The sequence below is a fragment of the Temnothorax nylanderi genome, unplaced genomic scaffold (assembly GCF_030848795.1).
Source record: "Temnothorax nylanderi isolate EJ_2023f unplaced genomic scaffold, tnyl_v1.0 TNYL_tig0030_pilon, whole genome shotgun sequence".
In the NCBI taxonomy this organism is placed as follows: Eukaryota; Metazoa; Arthropoda; class Insecta; order Hymenoptera; family Formicidae; genus Temnothorax; species Temnothorax nylanderi.
The window spans coordinates 387,244-401,930 of record NW_027249092.1 but is presented as its reverse complement, the minus strand read 5'-3'; the positions used below and the strand labels follow the sequence as shown (position 1 = coordinate 401,930).

Sequence of the window (14,687 nt, the reverse complement as noted above, 5' to 3'; positions counted from 1 at the left end):
AAGCCAGGGGCTTTCTCCGGATTCTGCGATGATTGGACCGCACGCACCCTCACTCCGGCACGGGGGATGCCACAGCACAGGGCCGTAAGTTTGCGCGGTGCCTCCGCAACTCGAAATTTCGGTTCTTAGCAACATTTATCAATTCTATTATTACCGAGAATCTAAATATTAGAACGATTCGTCGAATTGTATTCGTTTTTGTAATCAAATTTTACTTTAAAATCAAAATTTTTTTATAATGATTACTCTCTCTTTTTTCTTCCCTTTTATCTCCTTTATTTCCTTTATCTCCTTTATCTCCTTTATATTTTTGCTAACAAATTACAGTTTTATTTCAGTAAAAATTTACATTATATTCCGAGAAAAATACATTGCTCATTTCTTTCTTCTTATTAAACTTTATTATTAAGCTAACAAGCTGTCATGGACAAATAAAATACATTTTACTTGAATAAGATATATCATTGTGCTTATTCTATGCATATTTGTTATTTTTATGTGCAGAGTTCATAAGTAACTTTAGCACATCAATCGTATAATTGAAAACTTTAAAAAGTTAAATTTTTTTCTTGAAATATTACAAGACTATTAAACTATTAAACATTGATTCATAATCCTCAACATATAGAGAATTGTTATATTAGTTGCTAGTTGATGTATTAATTATTGTTAGCTGATGAAAGATACAACCTCATATACGCACGTATTCGCCGAAAAGCCAAACCTACCGAAAACAGTTAAAAATATATGCGTAATAATCTGTCGTTTGCACGCCAATTGATAAAGCTTTCTATATCATAGAATACACTTGAATAGTGAAAATTTAAATAAATCTTGAACTATCAAGAACTATCGATGAAATGGAAAAAGATAATTCCATAAGTGTATACACGAGATACGATACATTTATCATCTCTTCATGACAATTACGTTTTTGTGTTTAAGTGAAATTATCGATATTGTGCAAATCTCTCTATAAGTAATATCTAAATATTTCTTAGAACGTTAGTTTACATCTTGAAGAATTTTTATTTATTTTTTTCTTTGCGAGAAAGATATTATTGGATTATTTTAGCATGACTTGGACATGGCGGTCGATATTAATTTGTACGAGCGGTAATCGTCAGACGAGTATCTATAGCGAATGGCAAACGTTAAATGTTACTTAGATCACATTGACGCGAAACGGCAAAAATCATGAGCACAGTCCTCCTGATAAGTTTATCAACGTTGGATGGAACCGATCGCAAAGCCGCCCCTGCGCTCGTTGACGTTCGGTTCGAGTCGTGCAGTCTCGGCCCGGGGTCCCTGTCAACCGCCCCGCTAGAGAAAGAGAGATGCAAAACCTAGGGGCCACCCTTCGTCTCATCATCTTTTCGTGCTCATAGCTGGGCATATCTGGTCTGAGCCAGGCCTGCTCTCCTCTCCTCTGCTTCTCGAGGAATCGCCTGGAAAAGGTCCCTTTACCTCGGCCCCTTTTCGCTCCCCGCGAGCACCAAAGTCTCCCAATGACGTAGCTTCCGTTCCTTCTCCGTTCTAGAGCGACGTATTGATCGTCTCTCTGCTCCTGAAGCTGCGGAGGCTGACACGAGAGGGAAACGAGAAGAGTGGATAGAGAGAGAGAGAACGTGTCTATGTCGGAGGGTGAGGGTTGTGCCGTAGAGCGTGCCTCCATCGACGCTTAGCGACGGAAGGAGACGGAGGAGTTAGCCGTGTGTGTATATGTATAACGGATAGAAAAAGTTAAGTAGAAGGAGAAAGGACACGCAGCTTGCGAGGGGGATGCTTAAAACGGCGAAGGAGTCGAATCGCGATAAGATAGAAGAATCAAGCAGATAGCGATGAGCCGTTGCACGCCTTTTCCATCAAAAATATCGCCGGGATGAAGGGATGAAAATAATGAAGCGCAAAATATGAAAGATAAGCGACGAGCGATAAAGAAATCGTATAAAATACTTTGTATGTCTGTGATACAAGTATAGAAGACGGTTCATAAACGTGAAAATGAAAAGAAATTACTTGAGATCGATCATAATTGAAAAAAAAAATTTAACGAGAACAATGAAACGGAGAAGAAAGAGAGCAATGTTGTCCAATATACTTTATTTGAAAGCAATTCGTAATTCTCCTTGCGCAGCACATATATTAAAAGCCTTTCTAGCACAATATTAAGTAAATCAAAAGTAGATAAAGAGACGAGGAGTAATTAATGCACGCTACATGCTAGAGAATTAAAATTACACAAAGGAGGATTCGGGATCTAACTCGATAAATCGCAACTGTACTATTTGTCTCTTCATAACATCGGCCCCATGTCATATACCATTCAACCACCTTTCCACCTGTCATTCTCAACTCACACGCAATATGTCTTCCTAAAGTTTGCTTACGTCTCATCATCGGATAAAGTTGCGAATGTGGATGAATCTCTGACACGAACATGAGGATCTCTGCCTCCTGATCATTTTCGGAACTTTGAGCAGGTCTTCGTTAAACCAATCAGCTTATACTTCGTAGAGACTGACTAGACACCTGGACAGAGATTAATCATTAAATGCATGGCTTAATTCGCGCATAACATAGTGGTCAATTAATAATACCTTTCACTGTTCATCACAGAAACTTATTCCATACATAATTGCAAGAACAGTAATTCGGAACAGTAATTTTGATTAATTTTTCAATATTCACGTATATATACATTTTTTTTTTTTTTAGTAATAATTAAACGTAGGCTAAATAACCAAAAATATATTTGGCCATCGAGCAATGCGTCTGCGTTCACAGACACCATTTACAGGCAAACCGTAATATAGTTCACGCAGTGTAGCTACGTATTTATTGATTAATTCACTGGGGGTCATTGCCATAAAAGACCGCTTAGTCCAGCGCGACAACAGAGAGATAACGTATTGACAGATAAAATTTAACAGTGAGTTTTCTAAATACAGCGCTGACACAGTATTTTAATTATATTACAAAGAATATATCTTGTGTAGGTGCAGTACTCATACCTTCGCAATTATAATGTGCTATGTAAAATAAACTATTTTACATAAATATTTTTAAATAAACTTCAAATAAAAATTTAAACGACGCAATATATACAAACTTTTCTATTAATTCGGTTAGAATATATAATACAATCAATTGTCTCTATACAAATATTAAGAATTGAAAAGCATTATCTAAAAAGCGAATACCTTCTGCGAGATTATTGTTCGCAAGCGTATCCCGATCGCGCCGCACTTGCACGTTCACGAAGAAGCGTTGGTCTTCGACTGACATCATGTATCGTATCGTGGAATGTTTCAGAAGCAATGGACGTCCGAGAGGCATGCTTGGAATAATAATCCAGCCGCTAGTCCGTGGATTTCCTTTTCTGTTCTTCGGCACGGCAACCGATTCGCATTCGTAACTCGCGACAAATTTGAATCTGAAATTAAAGTTGTCATAAAAGAATTGCCAGCGTTTTATTCTGTGTAAATCAAATTGCTCCATGTGACTATTACGTGAACGATTCAATAGCATCGATACCCAACTGAACTTTAATTGTGTAAGAATAATTAGAGAAAGTTCAATATAATAATTAGCTCTTGTTCTTTAAAATTTAAATTTTACTTATCTGCTTTTGTATACTAATATAACTTTTAATATATAAAACTTATGTATATACAGATGCAACATAATTTTGGTTCCAAAATTATAACTGTTTTCAGAATTGCTAATATGTTTACAAAAAAAGTTCAGTAAATCGTACGTAGGTAGATTTTCTGTAGGATGAATATAAGCCGGCGTAATTAAAAGCTTAAACGATTAAGCTAATGTTATTGAGATGAATCTGAATTGAGGTGGGCGGGTTAAAGACTCTAACAACGAACTGCAATGCCGCCCACTATACTGAAATTTAGGTACTTTTCGCTCCTGTTAAAAAAAAAATGTCTTTGTCACAGTTACGGTAAACCGCGCATACTGACAGAAATAATATTTAATTTTATTTAGGAAGCTTGTTTAAAAATATTATACAATTGCGAGTATTAAATATTATACAATCTCGTTTTTCACAATTTATTTAAAAATTAAGTATAAGGTAATCTTTTTAATTACAAGTTTAAATTTTTTAGTGTTTTTATTACCCCGAAAGTTATAACCCGCCACATTTATAGATCGCTATAAAAACTTGCGCGAAACTCGTGATACGCTTTACTGCCACAATATACAGTAGTATATATGTAATATACTAAGATGCTTGCATTTTAATAGTTATCAACATTCCATTATTTATTAAAAATAAAATATTTAACTTAAATTTAGGCGTAAAATGTTCTCAAAATTCATAAAAAAATTCGTTTGTTTGCAGTTTGCCAAGAATAAATAGAGCAATTCGATATAGTCGTATCTTACATTTGCTTCAGCACCAAAAATAAAACGGTTAATCAACGTTCCTTTTTCCCGCGCCGAGAAAGTGTTGTATGTTGCATTAATGAATCCATAAATCATAACGGGAAAGAAGAATGGTAGAAGGTCGGAATCTGAGTGACGTCCGTCCAGAAAACTCGTTGCCGTTGTGATCTTGCCCATCCGTGAAGATCCGTGAAGAGGTAACTTGAAAGGCCAAAAGGATCGGGAAACGAAGGGGGTTCTGCTTCTTCTGTAGGACGTTGACGCAGCTCCCGTGGGGCACTTTTGCGGATGAAGACCACCCTATCTTATACTTGACGTAGTAAGAAACGTTTTGCTTTAGCCTCTTATTTTCTTTTGCGCTTTTCGTCTTCCTTTTTTATATTCTTTTATCTCTTCTCCAATTCTTCTCAGATTCTTCTTTGTGTTCCCCATATTAATGTAATACCTAGTAACAAACAACAAACATCGCTTAATATCCATCATCCAGTCAGATAATATATTAGCTTTTATGTTTATTTTCTGTTGACACATTAAAGTGCTCTTCTGCCGTCGTTTTAGATTCTTTCTTAAATTAGTAAAAAAGAATGTTTCTGTGGACAGCAATATTAAACTATAAAACATCGTAACGTAGTTTAGGAGGCGCGAGAGATTCCGCAAAAGGCGATCATTTGTCAAAGTGAAGTGGATGCGAACGTGAACATGTTATCACAGCTCTACCGAGGTAATCTATCGCGCGTCTCCTACAAGAAAGAGATTTTTAGGAGAACGAGACCGTCATAGGGCAATAAGAAGCTGCTAGAGATTAAACGTAACACAACATAGCTTTAAACTAATATGAATATATATATATATATCACGTTGCTATATATATATATATATATTTATATATATATATATATATAGCAACGTGAATTATTTTATGACACTCAGACAAAAATCTATTCTATAACAATCGTTTTTGTAGATGCATAAGAACTTTGAGAATCCTTGATAAGTCGACATAGTCCAAATACTCATAACGTGAGTGACACGTGGTTGCGCCATTTTAATTAAAAAGATATGTTTTCAGGGAGCTCTGTGTGTGTGTGTTTATGTGTATGTCTGTGTGTTTGCGACTTGTGAAGCTACCTATCCATATATATAGGCATAGGCGGAGACGAGGGGTTGGCAGGCAGTCCAAAGCATTGAAGGGGGTTGGATCGTGATGGCAGGTGGTGGCGAGGGAAGAGGAAGTTGCGATTCCATCTGCCAGCCTGTCATTCTGATACTACGTACAATGTCGGCAGTTGGCGGAGACGATCAATACATTGCAATCTATATAAAATGGCTGCAGTATTTGGAGCGCCGTGCATAAAACGCTTACTCTCGTGGAGACGAGAAATGAATATCGCATAGGACGACAAATTAAACAAGTATCCATTGTAAATTCCGCAAATGGGAGTAATTTTTTTCTCTTTATTATCGCATATCTGTAAAAATTATAGTAGTTATCCGCTGCAAAGCGACCTCGTTATTAGTAAACATGCGCGTATTTTAAACGTATTCTACACACACATTTCACATTTAAATATTGAAATATTATTACTATTTGCTTATAAATTATTTTATTATTCTTTTCTTAAAGTGACTTCAACATTTAACGGGAAAACCATACATAGGACACGATGGTTCTTGTGCAATCGGCATATTTTGTATTATGGTAATAGTGAAAAAAAAAACATATGAACGATCAACATGCGATGTACATTTAATTTTTATCATTGAATTACACTAAAGAAAAATGTGTTTTTCAGATTTAAAAAACCTACGACATACTTAGATTGCAATTTGATAAATAGATTACATACGTATACAAAAGAATGATCGCGCAATATCAAAACAACTACACGGTTAATATGTTTAACTAAAGATTTAATCATTTCATAGACTAAACAGAAACAATAACTTGTTTTATTAAAGTGACATGAAAAACTACAGTTATCTATACAGAAAATAATGCTTAAAAACATTTGCAGTGAAACAATAGAAAAATCTCATATATATCTTCGATAACATTGTATTAAGATTAGTATGATGAAAATTTTGATAAATTCTCTGCGAAGGAACAAGGGAAAGCATTTATTCATCTGAGAAATAAATCTCCCGGATAAAAATAAAAATATCTTAATTGACCTGCAGATATAATGTAGTTTTTAAAAATGCATTAAACAGAACAGGCAATATAAGTGACACCCTAAATTTAATGGACAATCTATAGGAAGATGGTTCTGATTATGAGATATTCTTTATAATATGTTATTTTACATATTATGTAAAAAATGAAAAATTAAAATGTATGAACAAGGAATATACAACGCGTGTGAGCGTTTGATTTTTATTATTAAATTATTATCTTACCACAAAAATTACCATAAAAATGTTATTCTTAAATTAATAATATCAATCATGTTGCTTAGAATTACAAATCTGAAAATTATAACAAAAATAAAACGTTCAAATATTTTTATGTTATAAAGTATAAGTGCATTTAATGAAATTTTAAATATATTTAAATTTTCAAATTGTTTAAGATTCTAAGAAATCATTTGCAGCATAAACAAATAAATATTGAATCTTTTTCTTCTCCGAAATATAAAATAGTTTAGTTTGAAAATTTAATCCTGTGTTTATTCAAATTAATTTACCTAATCTCATTTAGAGAGAAAAGTTTAAATTTTTTGCGCAATATAATTAATTGTAAACTGTTCTTCTACTCTGAGACTGCTGTAGAAGAAAGGAGCACTACAAATTGCTGCAGCAGCGTCATCTTTTGCATACGCTGTGACACTATTTTGCAAAGACCACCTACAGATGGCAGCAATTATGTGTTTCATTCCTTTTTGAGTCAAAGAATTAAAATCTATTGCTTTAAAAAACCTGAAGAAAGATCCACCCTTTCATTCATTTATTCACTCTTAATATAATATCCAAATATTCCATTCTGGTAAATTTTACATTACACAGTTTTAATAATTGAAAGCAAAATGTACGAGATAATAATGCCAATTTTATAAAAAGTTCACTGTTCGAAAATTCTTCCAAAATTTAAACTAAAAATTTCTATGCGTCTATAAATTGACCTTTTCAGTTTCATGATATACCAATTCTCTTATAAAATTAATACATCTTATCTCACAACCGATTTTATATCACAACACTCATTATCACAATATATTTACAAATATGCACAAAAGTGCGTGTCAAACACGCTATTGTTTTTCAATCACTAATTTGTTACGATTATACACTCACCAGGGTTGGTGTACCACGGCAAAGTCAATATGGCCGAGCCATATCGCGCATAGAAGTAACACGTGATCATACAATTAATTGCTTCGGCCAATAAAAGTTGACGGTAAAGCGGGAAAGAGAAAAGGAAGAAGCACGCATTCCACGGCGCGAGACGTAAACCGGCCGCGGCGCAGCGGTGCGACTGTACAGGAGGCAGGCCAAAGCGAAACTAACTCAGCTTGCGTGCAATAAAGGAGATCATTTTGAATCTGTGCCGCTGAAATTTATGGCCTCCCACCAGGAGAGTTCCGGCCGTTAGTACCGCGTAGTAAAAACTGGCTATTAATTTTATGTTTGGTAGTTGGGCGGCAGGCAAGCGTTCCCTGCAGTCTCTATTTTCTATAAGGTCAGAAAAGTATACCTTTATCTTTAAATAGTATCGACGCTAATTATGTGTAAACACAAAGTTATTTGATCAGTGATCATCGTTAATCCTAATAACGCGGTTTACAAAGACAGTACATTAGGATACGTGTTCCGAGAGACAACATTTTTATCTTTTACTTCGACTTTAGTTTTTAATGAAAATGTCCCAAACAATATCTTTCAACTTTTGCAAATGGAAAGAAGAGATCGAGCTTTAATAAATATCTTAAGTATATACCTGATTTTTTCCGTGGAACTTTACTCTGAGATTCCGTCGCGAGAGCAGGCACGGTCCTTTTCGTGGTGCGCTCCAGGTGATGTTGACCGTTCGCCGATCAGCGATGTTATGGTGCAGGAAAACGCCGAGGGGTAGTATTGCGGGGGAATGATTTATGACTTCGGGGACCAGGTAGGGCGCCATTCAGCACCAGGCTCGTTCTCTTCTTCCGCCACCTCTCCGACGCTCCCTCTCTTAGCCCGGTGACTTGCGATGTCAATGCGTTTTCAGTTGGCCTATTTACGCAATAGGCATAAGACGAATTTCACGTTCCTCGCGGTTGAAACAGTGATTAAAATAAATCACGTCAAACTTCTTGTGTTTTTGTGATGTGCAGCGCAGTTCGTAAATCGATTGTCCATATTTGATTTCTGTGATGACGGGAAAACTACGGTAAGTATTGCTATTCTATTCATAATATTAAATATATCTCATAACAGATTTAATCATTTTATTCTCGGTATGTATAGACCCTTTACAATTAAAATATAGCTATTAGCATCTAATAATTGATGTACGTGAAAATTATTATATTTTGAGAACACTAGAAAATTTGAAAAACAAATAGCATTTACATATGCAGCCCAAACATTTTTCAAGGCAAATTTCTGTTTTCATTTTGATGTGAGAGATGTGACAAAGTGATAAATTGTAATATTTGAGCAGTAAATATGCAAAGCTGATGTTCGCATAGATAATACATAATATATCGTGAGACAAAATGGAGATCTTTTTAACCAAGATATCAAATTCGATTGACAATAGTGTAGAACTTTGTGCGCGAGCATTCGGGCAAAATGACAGCCGGATATCGCGTTTCTGTAACGAAGGACTGGCAGGAAATTATCCCGCGGAAGGTCGCGGCGCGGCGCGGCGCGGGCGCGGCGGCGCGCATAGTCTGCAATAGTCGAGTACACGCGTTGTAATTGATGTAACTTAATTTGTAACATGCGGCATGCGAGATGCTAGTTGCGCTACTCGCGCCGGCTCCGAGAAGTCAAAAAAGAATGAAGAAATGCTCGCGGTAGCTCGTATAAGTGCCGCGCGCACGCACATGGAAGGAGGCTAGGCTGTACGCGCGAGCAGCGCAACGGAATAATGGTCAGCCCTATGGGCAACTTTTTCACTTTGCATGTAATAACTGGCAAAGGGCCGGCAAGAGTGAAGGAGGGGAGGTGAGAGAGGCGAAATGCCGCCTATGCGCGCGGAGGAGCAGTTTAATAAAATCTCGTTGGCCTAATGACGAGAGCAGAGCTCCGGTAGTCGTCGGGTGAGACAGGGGCGACGATGGGGAACGAGGGATGGACGGAGACGGTAGCAGACCGTCGTGATGGTAGCTGGGTAAGGGGAGTGGGACGGGGGGAGGGCGGGAGGGAGGCAGCCTGGCGGTGAGAAATAAGAGGGGTTGGGACGAAAGAGAGATATCGTCCGTGTCGCATACGATGCTGCCGTGTAGCTGATGTCTTCGGCCGAAGCTTCGCAACCGGCTGTTTTTATGCAAAGATGTTCATCAGCGCTTTGATCTTTACCGACGAGATACGCTTGTAATTTCAAATGTACGACGATATGACGCGAGATTGCAATAAATGCGAGAAACAAGAAAATGGGAAAAATGAGAATTCCTGGAAAATTAGAAAGTGCATGTTTGTTAATAGCTCAGTTGAGTTAATAGCTTAACTTTCATCAATTAAACGCAACAACATTGATGTACTTGCAAATTCTAAATTTTTTAATTATATTATTTTTTTTTATTATTTTTTTTAAAAATTGAATAATATTTGCAGCATTCTATATTTATTGCAAGTACTATTATTTATTGTTATTTACTCGGACGGTAATTTAAATATTGAGAAATGATCGTTGGGTTATTTCTAAACTTTTCTTCTTCGGTTCGAGTTCTTTGATGCTCCATCATCCGTCTTTTCTTTACGCTTGTTGCCCCATTTCCATGATTTTTCTTAACGATTTAAAAGAAAAATTTTAACATCGTATGTCGACCCGGTACGTTGCATTGAAATTGTTAGGGAAACGAAAAAAGCTAGAGGGAAAAGAGGGAAAAGACAGACGCGGAGTCAAGGCACAGCAGCAGCTACCCCGAACGATCATCAATCATCAAGAGCGAGACAATCGAATAGTGCAGCCAACCGGTGAACAGCTGTCGCTTCGGTGGGCTCTAACCGTACACGTTACACGTTGCTACTGCAATTTCACAAAAAAAAGTCAAAGGACACTGTAGAAAATCAATCGCATAAATAATATTATTGTTATGCATTTAAAATATGAAAAAAAAAATTATTGTTAGTTTAGTTATTTATAAAATAAATACAGCACGTAACAGACATCCGTTATAACACAATAAAAAATATATAGAGGAAATATAAAGTAAATATAAAGTAAAACGTTTCATATATTATTCTAAAAATAGCAATGTATCAAATAACGATAGAAACATATGAAGACAGGCTACGAAAAACAATATGATTGTATGAAAGATTAAAAACTCACTCATTTTGCCTTTCAATCTTTTATAATTTATTTTCCGCTGCGCTTCATACGTCGAGCATTATATATCTCAACGAGCTCGATCCTCCTCGCATCGCATCACATCATATCAGAACGCTACCATCACATGCCGACATCCTCCCTACGTGTTCCTATATTGCCTGCTACGTTTCATAAATAACTCTCATATTGCAAAAAGTACAATTTCAATATTAGAACCGATGGGCATGCCAATATTGCTCGTTGTATGATAGATAGACGAGCTATATTGTCTTTATAAAAAGCTAGTCGTTCGTTTGAAAAATATGTACTGAATATAGCTTTAAGGAACATTTATTCGAAACAGCGTGCGAATATCGAGTTATATTTGTTTACGTGTCTTGTATATTAAAACACAATTTTTATATCTTGAAAGTTTAATTTATACACTTCTTGTGATGCAATAGAAAGTATCCATCTATTTTTTAAAAGTGCTAGTACATTAAAACTTTTACATTGTAGGCATGTTACTCTTTTCTATTTTATATACATTCAATATATTGCACGCTAAAATTCAATACATTTCTAATTTTTTATGTAAGAGTAGAAACACTTATATAAATTAAATAATTATTTAGATACATTTAGTAATTACAGTTTAGTGTTCGAATAATTTGAAGAAATAAGGAGAAGGAGATAAGAAATCCTATATTCAATATCTATTCAGATATATGTATAAGTATTTTCTATTTGATACAGCTAACACACTTATCTGAGAAAACTGACAGAATTGATAGTGTTAATTTACGCTAAATAGGAAAATTTGAACCTAAAATTTGATTAATTTACTGAACCTAACGTTAGTAAGGTAGTTTGCTGCAGAGGAATTTCGTTTACCGACGCGAGATGCGTTGTCTTAAAGCACATTTATAGACGGTAGATGGAACCGAGGAAAATATTTTTCCACATCAGTTACTTTTCCAAAGTGAGAGTATGTCTGCAAATACAGAAATAATGTTAAATTGTGCTTATTGTATACCATATTATTATGTAATTGCATTGTTCATGTAAATTCGGATCTATAGATAAACCTAAATCTCACATTTTCTCTAGCCATTTAATTAATTTATTCATGTAATTAATCCGCAAATGCAAATTAATTAGCTTTTGATAATCCCCTGATTATTTATACAAAACAATTAATCAATACATTATCCCAGAATTACAACTCTAGACGTAGACATATATATTTTGAAACAATATTGGACTTTTATATTAAATTTTCACCGAGCATATTAATAACAAATCTTATTTTTTTTAAATGTAATTATATTTAATATGACATTACAAATTAAAAGCAAAATATTATAATATTAAACATTAATTTAACTTAACGCTTAACATTATTTAGTTTATTTTTATTTTCTTTGTTTAATTTATTTTTTGTTTTAGTCTTTTTTATTTTAATTTATTTTTTTTATGATTAAAATAATCAAAAAAATTTAATGTACTGATTGAAATATTTAACTTTTTGAACATATTTCATTATATTCTGTAATAATAAAAAATTTCTATAATTAATAAGTAATTAGAAATGTTATTATTAATGCGCAATTTCATTGCAATCACACATTTACTGAAACTTTTTACACTAATAGTTTGCCAGTGGATAGGGAAAAACCACCGCTTCAGGGTTGATATCTCCTTAACACGATTATCAGCGAAGGCGTAGACATAGCCAGTCAAAAGTAGCAAGCAGAGACGGGAGGGTTGTCACCCTTGTCTCTCTCTGAACAGCGTGAGATGCCAGCCATCTTGAATGATATATGGCGCCGGTTACGAGGTCGACTGAGCGGCGATCACTCAACGCTAAGCTCCGCGGCTTTTGAGGACATACGTCGTCGAGCCTCCCGTTCTGTCCATTCCCTCCTGGCTTTCTATCCGTTGCGATTTACACTAATTATTACGAGATACAGACTTATCTCTCTTATCATTGATGTATATTTAATTAAATATAACATCTCTTTATAATCCGTCTCCAATTTACAATCAGTTCTTCTCTAAACTGAGGCATCAACATTTTTTTAATTAGCAACTAAAATTAGAGGTCTTGATAAAAGATTATTTTTAGAAAAATGACTAGGACAATATGCCTCAAAATTTGAATTTAATTTTCTTTTTGTATATAACTTTAATTATATTATCTGTATTTTATTTTAATAAATTAATAACGTTTATATACATATATAAAAAACGAAATTAAATAAATTATTAAACTTTTAATTAAATTATAATATATAATAAAGAATAAGATTTAGATATCTATTACATAATCATTTTTTAATTCATGAAAGCTTAATTCACGAAAGAACTCTCTTGCTCTCTTCTAATCTCAATTAATTATGACATGGAAGATATTATCATTTAAATATTTTGATTAAAAGGAAAGCCGATTCTGTCTAAATTAATGAAACCGTTAAACTCTTTGTACAATTTGGCAATATATTTAGAATGTTACATGATAGAATTAAATAAATATTAATTTTTACAAACTACCAATGATGTATAATTAAAATTGTACATAAATCTAACCAATGGCTAAAATAATTTTAATTTATTAAATGGCCAAAGTTGAAACAATTTTTTGACATTTTCAAAACCCGCGCAAGTATCGGGTGCAAGTATGTGTGCGTGACGAAAAACGATCACTGTTTCCATATGACGGGCCGTCAATGACAGTGATCCGTAATCAATAACCGCATCAAGCTTACACACATTGTTCCACACGTTCCTCTTAAATCCCGAGCTATACCGCGCTTCCTCCTTTTACCGTTATAACCCCCTATCTGCGCATTTAATATGCAATACCCCATTTACCCCATTGAATACCCCACTGAATCCACTCGAGGGAGCCTTGCGACCCACATTTCACCTCATCCCACTTATCAACTTTTGCGTAAGATTCCTAATCCGGAGGCTAAAAAGCGTAAGATCTATATATGTGTGCGTGTGTGTACATATGTATACATATATTTATTTATATGTGTGTATGTAGAGTCAGTTTGGATTGCACAAATTAAATGTGTTTTTATAACATAATTTTCAAACTAATGAATGTTACATATATAAATGCTCGCTCAAATAAACAATCTCGCAAAACTTACAAGTCCAATAGTAATCCTTATAGTAGAATAAACATCCACTGGTCGCGAACAGGTGAAGAGGAAAATGATAGTGAACTGAATTATACAAGCCATTGCAATTAATTAGCCTTAATACAAATTATGCCAAGAATCGCAATTATAAGCGATCGTTGGTCGACGCTTCAATGGATCTGGAGGAAAGGAGAAATCTCTAAGAAAAGAGCGAGAGAAAGAGCAGGTCATGGGAAACGCTGGAAGCAGTTTGCGGGCAACGCAGGGAGAGGAGTGAGAGTAAACGGGGCGGCGGGAGAGAACGAAGGCGGGAAAGCGGACGAAGGATGAGTCCGGTTGCCGTTGGCGCGGAAGAAAAGAGAGTCACGAGATGCTGGGTAGGTTTGTGGGACCCGCAGGAGAGTCGCGGGGCCGAGATGCGGTAGAAGCTGGGACGAGGAGCCGGTGGACAAAGCGAGGGTGGTGGGAAGGAGAACGTCGGGGGGTGCAATTGGGGTGGTAGTGGTGGTTTGCGCCGGAACGGAAAAGGGAAGCCGGGCGGGTAGTTGGAACACCGGAGGATCGGAAAAGAGAGAGAAAGAGGAGGGCTCGAGGGCGAAGGGAGAGGCAGAGGGAGGCAGAGGGAGGCCGGCACGCGGATCCTCCCGAAGCACCGCACAATCCCGGGGGCCGCT

The 14,687-nt window shown here is 35.6% G+C and overlaps 1 long non-coding RNA gene across 1 annotated transcript; it reads right to left on the bottom strand.

Moving 5' to 3' along the window:
* Window positions 1-2,086: 2,086 nt before the first annotated feature.
* On the bottom strand, window positions 2,087-7,883 carry LOC139770438 (uncharacterized). Its single transcript, XR_011717740.1, has 4 exons — window positions 7,696-7,883; window positions 4,405-4,849; window positions 3,204-3,436; window positions 2,087-2,532 (listed from the first exon to the last, which is right to left on the bottom strand). It is a non-coding gene; the product is annotated as an uncharacterized lncRNA (long non-coding RNA).
* Window positions 7,884-14,687: the final 6,804 nt, after the last annotated feature.